Raw genomic sequence first — 12,322 nt, 5'->3', positions numbered from 1 at the left:
AATAATCAAATTAAATCACGACGTTTCGGAAGCAACACAAGCTTCCGTCATCAGGTGGGACAACCACCTTTATTTTTCTTCTTCTTTTTTCTCACCTACGTGACTTTACAGAATGAACCAAAGAGTACATTCGATTTTGTATTGCTTCCATATGACCCTCACACGTTCTGCTACTCTCTGTGTGGTTCGGGCAGTCACAATTGAAGTGCTCAAGGCACCACTGGAAGGAATAATCGACTGATGTATCTTCTAAGTGGGTGGATTTGAGAGACAGGTGCCAAATGATTAAAAGGTAGAAATGTTGAAGCTACTGTGATGACACTCATGCTTGCGCCTCTGATTAGCGCGCTTGGCTATGTATCGTGCGAAAGAAGTTCAACGTGCAATGCCAAACAAATTATTCCAATTATTGTGTAATAACAATTATTGCATAAGGGCACGTCCATTAATTGCGTCACGCATCTAGGGGGTGGGTCAGACATTTGTGACGATGTGTGACGAGGGGGGGGGGGTGAGAAATGTGACGTCACTTCAAAATGCGCAACTTTAAATAAATATAGACAACACGTTCTACTTAATTAAATAGACTTTTGAATAAATGTTTTCTTCTACAACATCAGAGTGCAGCGCCACATTTATTCCGCACTACAATGACAATAGTTTAAAGCGATTTGAAGCATGTTTTATTTTTTGGGGGGGAGGGCAGAGCTTTGTGACGTCATATTTGAGGGGGATCTGACTTTTTGTGACGCCGTGTGACGAGGGGGGGGGGGTCAAAAATCGTCCAAAATCGCGTGACGTCATTTATGAACGCCCCCTAATGCCAATTATGTATTTATTAAATAGCCTACACTGTGTCTCGTGACTCGTTTGGAAGAAGGGTTTTTACATTGTGAATGGCAGCCCAAATTATAAGTGAACGTTTTTGCACGTAAGGGGATTGCGGGATAACCCTGAGCAAATCTCACTCACACGAGGGGGGGGGGGTGACACTCGGCCACTGCCATATCCAGGTCACACCTCGTAGCCCTACACCTGCAACGCCTGGCAAGCCCTGATGGTCACCCATCCACTTCCTAACCAGACTCAAGCCATCCTAGCATCTGACATCCGAGGAGAGCCGTGCTCTTTTTTATTATTGTCGTTGTGAGGCAGGCGTTTGTGACAAGAATTCATGAATATTAATAACTCAACGCTGTTATTTTGTCTTTGGGTACTGGAACACGTAACAAGGCACACCGTTTACATTCCCCAGTTGCTATAGAGCGTGAGTTATAATCACACACACACACGAACACACACACACTCTCACACACACGAACAAACACACACGAACACACTCACACACACAAACACTCTCACACACAAACACTCTCAGACACAAACACTCTCACACACAAACACACACACAAACACACACGAACACACACACACTCTCACACACAAACACACACACACGAACACACTCTCACACACACACACTTTCACACACACACAAACACACACACTCTCACACACTCACCTCTCACACACACACACACTCTCACATGCACGGACAAGAGCTATGCGCAATATGCCTCTTGCATTTCGTACGACCCGTTGCCTTAATCCGGATCATTTAAGCAACGCAGAACGTCTGTTAGCAATTAATCCTTTCAATACAGTGCAATGGTGGGTTTCAATGCACCGTGCGGCGAAAAGAGAAAAAAAACACCCCCACGTCTTGGACTCACGTCGCGTCCAATGTCAACAAATTGCGCACCGTTACAGAGCCACTCGCTCTAAGGAAACACCTGCAGCTGGGATGCATAGCGCATGTGAAAATCCAACCGATTATATTATAGCCTACAGCGCACACATACCGTGTGTGTGTGTGGTGTGCGGGGGGGGTATACAGAGAGAAGGGGGTGGATTTTTTTTTGTAAACACAAAAATGTTGTGGATTCCGATCCAACGTAAGGTGATTGCGAGCCACAAAGCCAAGTTGGGTTTATATGAATGCTGGGCCCCAATGGATCAATGGCAATACTGTTTAAAAGGTTTAAATAAGGCAGTTTGGTGAATTGGTGTGTTCGTGCACGTGTTGCAAGCATGTGCATGGGTTGACAAAGTGGGCGATGGAATGTCACGAACTTTACCCATCCGAGACAAGCGGAGGTCAAATCAATAATTATCTAGACCCCCCCGCCACACACAAAACTAAGTCACTATGTAAATGAGTCTTCTTGTTTTGGAAGCATTTAACCCTACGATGCAGCCCTGGGTTCAACACACCCAGCATGATGTCTTTGTCATACGTGTTCCGGGTTCTCGCCTGATCTTACACGAGACATTTGACGTCAAATTAACATAAAGGGTCATCTTTTGTGCACAAGTATTCATACCGAGCTGCATGCCACGGGTCTCCCAATAAGGCGTAGATTATCATCGGACTGCATCAAGGGGTTCTGAATAACGAACGCTGTTGCTTCCAAGGTTATATTACAATATAGTCATGTGGGTCGTTGTGGAGCGAGGAGATAACAAAATAATTTAACGGACAATATGCCATCTTCACATATTTATCCCTCCACGTAAAATCATTCAAATAGTTTGTACTAATCCCATCAGCCACACAACCTTCTGGTAAGATGGTGTTGTCCTTCCTTCGGTTGGCTATGTACGGTGCGAAAGAAGCTCAACATGTGTACATCATCTCAGTGGCATTGGTTCAACACAAGCAAAACTGTGGGCCGGTTTTGGCATGCGATGTCTCATCAGCAGAGCCGGGCTTCCTTGAACTAATGCTGGTGATATGCCAGGCGTGTATAGGCAAGGACTCGTATGTTAGATATGGGGCATAGTTCGACAAAACATGATGCAATACACAACGCAAAATAATCACTTGCGTCATTGTGGACAGAATGCATCGTAACATAAATAAGTAGACGACACGCCTCCTTCACATATCCGTCATTTTATTGATTGACGGACGCCCATATAATCATGGCAATTACTGTTTGCATGTGAGTCTGCATTTAATGGTAATAATGGACGCACTTACAACATTATATTTAAAAATAATTTGGGAAAGTGTTGAGTGTGTTCTCTTGGGATGTGGCACTGCATTGAATAGTCACTGGTGGTGCTCTTTTGATTGACAGAACAATATATTTTCACAGAAAACGTATATATATTTTTATCAAAGCCATTGCTTTGATATACATATATGACAAGATAATAATATTATAGCCTGATATTAAAAGGTAAAGCATTTCAGATTATGCCTTTCAAATATCGATAATCGCAGGTACAATGCGCGTTTGGAATTGTAATGGAAATTTAATATATGTTGAAATGTGTTGCAACAACGCACTTAATACTATATTTAAGTGTCTTAATTGTGCATCACGTGCACAATAACTTTTTAAGCAGTACAGCAAAGAACACATCACAACACGAGTAACATTTCTCCCAGGGTAAGAACAATAACTTCCAGTTTAAACAAATTTGCCATTCTCCTTTAATGTTATACGATCAAAAGCCAACCATTCATGTGTTATGATCATCTGAGGCACATCAAGGTATAAAATACAGAATGGGGGGGGGGGGGACTAGTGAAAGTGATATCGCAGTTCTGCTTCAAATTAGGCGGTCAAAAGGCTGCAAAAAAAAGTAGAATAAATCATCATGTGTCAGTTCACTCAGGCATTTTCCGAGCCGTTTCTGCAAAAGAAGCAAAGAAATCACAATGGGATTCTACACCATCTAAACACATTGCAGCACAGCGCAATGTGTTGCAATCCCACGGCGGTAATTTTGACACTCACGCGCTCACACACGTGCAATCCTTGAACAAAGGACACCATTGGATTGAATCGTGTTGTTTAGTCAAGGAGATGTCTGCAGAAGGTGTGGCTCTTGCCAGGTGCACGTGAGTCATACGAAGACAGAGGAATTGGTTATCATCTCAAAGGAATGCATTCTGCTTTCTAAGCATGATTCACCAAGTGAAAGAATTCTTCTGTCATGGGAATTGTGGTGATGAATGTCCCAAATGGCGAGAGGGTTTTTTTTGTTTGACATGGATGAAGCTTGTTTTTTTAAGTTGCTGTTGCCTACAGTGAGAAGATCTAAAAACGTGTTCCTTGAATTGCTTACACTTAATGCAATCAAATCAATCAAATTTGATTTCTATAAATATGCCGTTCTAAAACGAAGGACACTATACATAATTAGTATTCTCCATGAAAATTTTAATTTAAAAAAATAACCACTCCAACCTGTTCTCGACCTCCTAATCGAGTAAACTAAATCATGATATTCAGCATAACAGTGTGCCAAACTACTTTTTGTCATACTCTTTGGTTCTTTCGGTAAAGTCACGTAGATAGAAAATCAATTGATCACTACGTTTGATTGCAACACAAGCAACCGTCTTCAGGTGAGACAAACACAGCAGGAGAACTGTCAATTAGTGTCTATTACCTGCTATAATATGCGGATCAGAAACAGACATTGTCAAAGAAAATGTATTAACAACTGCAAAGTTTGCAATAAAGCATTCAGAGATGCATGCTTAGAATTCCAAACGACGATGAGGCTCTGTTCATTGTTATATTGCAGAATGATGAGAGGTTGTGGTGGCTTGGGAAGGCCTTCATGAAGCAATTGGCTGATGATGGTGATGATGTTCCTAGCTGCATATGCTCGTAATTTTTTCAGGTTTCAAAAACACGAGACCGGGATAGTCTCATTTGCAACAATGACCCGGGGCATTAATCTGACAGTGCGGCGATAATTGCCATGTAATGTCCCAAATGAGAAATTTGCAGTGTAAATTTCCAAATGTGGCAAATCTTGACCCTGACGCGAGCACGCTATAGCCGACTCTTGCGAATGACGTCACGAGATCTCTAACGTCCACAGCAGACTGCGTGTAGTCTTATTAAGGCAATCACACCCGCAGTGATATCCAGGGCAGACGCTGGATTCGAACCGTAAACCTCTGCAACGATCGGCAGGCACTTGTTGCTTCTACCACCAGGCCAAGTCAGCAAGGCAGCTGCTATCAGCTACGTACAATCTTTTTCCCATTTGAACAGGTATTATTCGGCAGTGTTATTCGTGCTGGCCCTACAGGATGGTCCAGATGTCTTGTGACTCCCAATTAATTCCACATAACTCAATATTTTCAGGTAAGGTTTATTGAAAATAAAAATGAATATGCAATGGCAAAACATTTTAGGAGTCAATTCATTGGGGGTCAGAAGAAATCTTGACCATCCCGTACAACATATTGTGATGTAGTTAACATTGCAATACAAAGCTGTCCACCTTTACCGTGTTACTGCAGTGTGATTATAGTCTTGTTTTCTTAAGTCCAAGACAAGGATGCTGTAACTCAACACTGCATAACAGTCCATGTCAACACGTTAACAGATGTGCTTCATGTTTGAGCTATGTATGGACTGCAATGCTTGAAAATCCTGCAGTTGCCGAGATACAGTAGGAAGCAACTTTCACCTTTTGAATAATTTCACAAAAGTTTAGGAGCGACAAGTGTTCATTTAATGTTGAGTCCTTACATTTACTGTCGTCATTTAATTGTGAATATTTATTTTTTCAATAACCACTGTAAAATAATTATTATGAGAATGATTAACATAAAATAAGAATACACAATACCACGTATATAAAGTCTTGCATGAAAGTGTTTTGTAAAAGTATACAAAGTAACAACTAAAAAAAGTATAGTATACGATTTAATATTACGATAATGGTAGAAAGTTAAACTCGAATTCTTTTTGATTCTACTACTTTATTGTTCTATGTTTCGTTAGCTATGGGGATTTTTTTATAGTTTCAACACTGATATTGTCAACTTTTAAAATATATGTTTAACACTTGACTAGGCCTCCAGGAGATTCAAACTGCACGCGTGGTTCAGTAGAACATATAACCCATTTTTTCACAGATAATAATTTGAGGTTATGTGTTTAACAAAAGTAACCCTACATCCAGCGTAGAACCCTTCAAACTACAAATCTCTCCACAGTTTAAAGATAAATTGTATGTACGCATAGTCCAATAAACGGCACTCAAAAGGGTCACATGTCGTTTTTGAAGCTGAGTATCTAAATTGAAAATGTTGTCTTAACCATTTTTTTTTGTTTTATACAAATAAAAAGATATCCTCATTTGCAGTCATCATGTTGTTGCCTCTTCACAACACAAAGTAGACATCAAGAGGAGAATTTTGTGTAAGTGCCAATGATTTGCAATTCCTCAATTTTAACAGAACATCTGCTCGCTCTGCAAATATGTCATCTCGTGACTCTGCTGGGAGGAGCTGAGTTGAGGAGCGAAGGCCCTGCTATTTTTATGCCTGTTTTGTGTAACGTCTTGCAGATGAAATCGGACTGGACTCGGGCCAAGGAAAACATTAGTACATGCATTGTTCACACAAGTGCTCTGCAATTGTGCCGTGGCCTTTCTTTGAAAACAGCTATGTTTACAGGAACGCAAACACTTTGATGTGGGTTTTTTTGTCCACAGTACATGGAACATTGCAGCAGGCAAATGTCACGTGCATTTACAACACTGCGGCCAACTGGCATTGTCAATAGCCCTAGCAGAGATTGGATTCTGTGCCTCTCAAAGCAAAATCAAATATTTTCCAAGTATTTGTGTCCGTGTAAACACAGACAGTTTCTGAGAATCCCATCCAGGGTAACGCCAAGGATGGTAGGATTTAGGAATTTGAGCGGGAAATATTGCCATGAGGTGCACATTTAAAATTATAAATGAAAGCGCCATACTTGGCATACCAGAAGCTAAATAAATGGAAACCATTATTTTGTATGACCATCTGCCGCAGTTGTACATATATTGCTCACATACACGCGCACAAGAGTGACGACGAAACAATTGTAGCAACAGTAGCTAGAATAAATGTAAAACGCAAGTAGAATATATTTTAAGACAATCTTCAGTAATTATAACATAGCATTTTAATTTTAAAGTACGTACATTATTTTAAAATGAAATAATATACTGTACTGTAGCACGGGAGGTCAGAGGTGGTTATCACACTGTGCTATTAACCCGGCTACCACCTGACTTCGATTACTGGCCTCGACCAACGTGAGTGGTGAGTGATATCTGATCATGGGCGGTTCGTGAGCGCCCCCTTCACCTACCCACCCTGACCGGTGTGGTGAAGTATGGTCTACGTACCGTGCGAAAGAAGGTCAATATACAAACATGTTGCGGTGAACACAGTATGGGTGGGTTCACAAAGGGCTGTACATTATGTATTCTTTAATATAATCTAATACTGTATACGTATTGTGTGTACATATACATGCAAACACACAACTAGCTATGTCAAACAACAACAACAATAATAGTATTATCATGGGACTTTTTTGCCAGTATCAAAGTATGAAAAATAAGAATAGGCTTTACCCTTTCTGGCAATAAAACAGTTGTTAAGATGTTCAAACACAAAAAAATAACTTTTTGCAAGGAATCAAGTCTGCATTAACCACACATACTTGTCGTGAACATGCAAACATATAATGCTCTGATAATTGTATTGCCAGAAAGCATAAAATCTATTCTTATTTTTCATAATATTCATATACATACTGTGAAGTCAAAGTTAAAATGGGAAAGGCACAGTAGTAAACGTTGGTAGAGTTGCGAGAAAATAAGTATGCATACAATATAAATGACAAGAGTATATATGAGCCAAGGAGTAGACAGGATAGATACGGTGTGAAAAAATCACTTAAAGCATCAAACTTCCCGAGCCGCAGATCCTTAATGTCTCCCAGCCAACCCGGCGAGAGTACCAGATTTCTGGTGCAAAAATGATAAATATATTTTACATTTTCCTCCTTCCCATGTTGGGGAGCCCTGTGGTATATCAAGCATTTTTCAGTTTCCCCCAGAGTAAATTAAAGAAACACATTCCCATAAATACAGCCGGGCAGTTGTTTTCAAAGAAATTTTTAGGCAAATTACATAATTCAATTTGTCACTTGAATTGTCACATTTATAGCGTTTGACAGACAGTTTTCTCTAACACACACAAAGACAAGTGCTGTTAGCGAGCACCTATGAAGGCAGGAATGGGCACACGAGGGGGTGGGTCGCCAGCACCACTCCTGGCAATCTTCGTCACCCCAGTGGTGATGCTTACACATCGCATTTGAGGCTGAAACGACTTATAAATGACAAATACCAAGATTCCCCGTATAGCCTTATTTAACAGAATGTTGGGGCAAGTGATGTTAAGGAGCACCTATTGGTTCCGCCACGATACACGAGGGGGTGGCCAGCACCACTCCGAGTCGCCTTTGTCTCCCCAGTGGCGATGTTTACACACCGCACCAGGTACTCATTTGAGGCTGAGTCGGCCTCGGAGAGGCTCAGGATCAGTTCAAATAATTGGTCGTGAGCAGGAATCGAGCTCGGGTCGCTGGGTTTGTAGCGCAACGCGCTAACCACTGCGCTACCGCTCGCCTAGTTCATTCAGACACACACACACACTCGAGTACACGTGCGCTCGATGCACATACACAAACATTAAACATGTGCTCGCATGGCCGTGTATAATATTTAAAATTAGGCTGCCTACGCTTTAACAAACCGCGGCCGTCATGACTCTCACCTGGAGCACAGAGACGCCCCGAGCAAAATGCGTAAAATCACGGGACTCTAGTCAGTGCTGCCAAAACACAAACCAGGTTTTTGTTGCCCTCGCCATGAGATCAGGGCGATAATGCACGGCTAATAAAATTCACGTTGTTCCCAAAAAAAAGGGGCCTCCCAATGGGACCGGTGTACTGAAGTTGCATTCCAGCTGAAAAAGACTTTCCAGTATTGCCCTGTAATAAGAGTTGTGCATGCATCCTTTGTGTTTGCGAAATTAAACTCGGGAGGCACAATGATGGGTTATGTTTTACTTGGCAAAATGGTTCGAAAGATGTGGTCAGTGCAAAACTATCTTATTTTTAGCTAAAAAATGTTTGCTTATTCTGAACAAACTACACAATGGGAGGTATAGTGTATTTGGTTTAATACCAGTAGAATATTTATGCGATATGCATTGAGATTTAAATAAATAACAGCATATGTTTTTCGTGAGTTACTGTGTATTTTTGCTTTTTTCTGGTAGATGGTGAGAGCCAAGTAAGGCCGTTAAAAAATGGAACGGTCTGGGGAAAACACAAGAGACAAAACAAGAAATAAATCAATGTAATTATTTATCACCATTTGCGGGAGAAAAGGAAAGAGACGTGATAAAGATGTTTTGTTCGTCTATTTGCAAGATGTGTAATTTGTCAATGTTATTGTTTATGCGTAGTAGACATTAGCTCAGCAACACACTCTAAGGAATAGAAAAATCTGTTCTCTTGTGTCTCCCTTGATATAATCTAGGCTAGTCACGAGTATATAGAGGATAACATTTACCAGTAACAGCGTTTGCTGTTATAATTTGTGCATTTTTGGAAACGTACATGACTCAGGTAATTTGGAAGTATAAGACGAACAATTATGGCACAATTATACTTTGTTGATGTAAACATAAAAAAAACATCAATCACTGAGTAATTTTAATGAATCGAGTAACTTCTAAATATTTTTTAAAAATAACTAAGGTGGCTAAAGAAAAAAAAAACATTTAAGCCGAGATGTATTTTTCCGACAGTGTGCTACAGCGAAGGAAATGATGTCACCACAAGTATATGTAAGCCATCCGTAGAGATGAAGCTGAGGCCAAAACAAACGGCGTTTGAAAAGAGTGAACGCAGCGTCTGTCCGTGCCTCTTAGTTACACCACTCCAGAGTGTGGGCGGTGCAACCTTTTAAAAGCAAACATGCCAATTTAGTGTCTCGTTATAGGACAAGAGAGGCGAGCCACACAATTAGCCTGTAGCTATAATTACAAACGTACCATCACTAAGGCAATGCCTTCATCAGTATTCTTGTTTTCCTCGTGGACCAATTGATTGCATAATTGGCTCCTTATATTTAAATAATTTTAGCTTTTGTATTGCAATAAGTAACTGCTGCCTACGCTGCACTGCATTTATAGTGGGCACCAGCAAACACAAGTGACTTCGAACGCTACAGTTTCAACTTCCTCTCTGGGTAAATGAAGTAGGAGAAGGCAGCCTGGCTGGATTAAGAAAGAGAATAATCGAGTGGGTCATGTCAAGGATATGTGCATAATACCCTGGCTCATGTAAATGCACCGTTCAGATTTTCCAGTGTTTTTGAAGGTAAGCTAACTGTGTTTATTGTATCTTAGCTCTCCACATATATGTTCCTCCAACCAAACCCCTTCTCCCAACACTCCCCGCAGCTCTAAAGGCTCTCCCTCAACGCTCACTGGCAAAATATTTATATAGCAACCCTCCCAATTACACAACTCCTTATATTCCTGAGTCTCTGTCCTTGTATTCCATCAATACTGCAACAAACTGAGAACTCTGAGGTACGAAACACAATTTTACACGCTGCATGTGTTTAATTGTGCACACACATCATTGCAACTGTTTTGGAATTGTGGCACCATCAATCGCCTTTTCTCTAAATAAGAATGTAGCATTGGTGCCAATGAAAATCAAGTCGATACTGCATATTTCAGAATCAGAATCTTAATTTAAACTGGAGGAATCCAACCAACTATGAAGCTCTTCTTCACCAGATGCCCAGTATTTCATCTGGTGCAAGTGTCCGAACGTGTATTAAGTGACGTGAATTAAAATAAAATACATGATTGTCAATTGAAAAATAAATGGTGTCTGAAAAACCAGCCCTGCATCCAGTATGCCTTGCCTATAATATTGTTAAGCAGTTTGCGGGGGTGGGGGCACGGGGGGGCGGTGCCCCTCTGGACACATTTAATAATTTACTTTCAGTAAATTACAATTAAAAACAAATTAATTATGTGCAGCCGCGATTCCTCATGTGAGTGTCAAAGCGAACCCCTGCTCACCCATGCCCAAAATGTAGATGTCAAACTCCGCCTGTGCTGGCAGGAGGCTCTCTGTCTCGAGGTAAATGTGTAGTCCACGATTACTCTGCTCACTCGTTCGCAGTAGTGACACTCTGCATGAGTACACTAAGACAATGCTGAGGCACCTAAGAGGCAAGTACTGTATTATCTTAGTAGCACAAGTAGCGACATATGCTACGGGCCCCGCACTTTCAAGGGCCCCGCGCTAAATGCTTTCAAGCTATAAATTCCGGTTCATTGATTCTGCACTTGCTCTATTACTATAGTACTATACTGCCTTCAACTTTCATGAACGACTGGGTGTTTAAGGTTAGCGATCTGTCGTATTATCTGGCTGTATAGCAGATGAAAAAATACAATTACTTTACGATACAAGTTTAAATTTTGTGTTTTAATATTTATGTGTGTTTTTTAATTTAGGGCTCATTTATAACGTATGCTACAGGCCCCGCAATAGCTTAATCCGGCACTGCTAAGAGGCTCACCAAAGGGGCCCTGGATTCATAAAAAAAAGTATATATATAGCAGTGAACCAAATATCAGCAACAATTCAAATTTTATTAAACATAACACGCTAAGCAACAGAAAAAAACATACTATTCATCTCTCGTTACCATTTTTGTTGTACTCTAGCTCTCTTCTCTAATCTCATAGCATCTCCGTCTTTTTGCTAAGTCTCTCGAATCTCACGACATGTCGAACTCATGTGTATCTCCTCTGTCACCTCGTGACTCTATCTTTTGTCTACACATCTCTCGTCTTGCCACGTCTGTATCCCTTTCAATATTGTTTTTGTTTTAAATGAAAGGAGGAAGGGGGGGGGGGCTATGATGGTGTCTGCCAAAGGCCCCCAGTGGGTCCACACCACCACCACCACAGCTCGTCACGTTTTCTTTATTTATACTGGAGGAATCCGATGAGCTATAAAGCTCCTCTTCACAGACGTTCAATACAATACAAAACACGACAGGAGTGCAAAGTATAGGAAAGGTAAGCAAATCCTGAAAACTATATAAAAATACACCTTTTTTAACTAAACTTTGTATATTAGCAGATAAAGTCCACCGAGCTATTAGCTTATTTTCCAAAGCGACCTGGCCGCAAATGATTAGCTCGACGAAGTCACTTCTCACGTGGAAATTTGTTGCAACCAAATAAACTAAAATAACACTGGTCAACACACTTTTTTGGCATAAGGTATTCCAACGGTTTTAATGTAATTTTGGGGTGCTTATTCCAATTCTGCATCAAGTTTTTGAGATATCAAATGTTGCATTTTCAATAAAAAATGCAGAAGAAAAATATTAA

Source organism: Lethenteron reissneri, chromosome 26, assembly GCF_015708825.2.
Source record: "Lethenteron reissneri isolate LAM-NWPU_2019-01 chromosome 26, ASM1570882v1, whole genome shotgun sequence".
NCBI classification, from domain to species: Eukaryota; Metazoa; Chordata; class Hyperoartia; order Petromyzontiformes; family Petromyzontidae; genus Lethenteron; species Lethenteron reissneri.
This window is presented reverse-complemented; position numbering follows the sequence as displayed.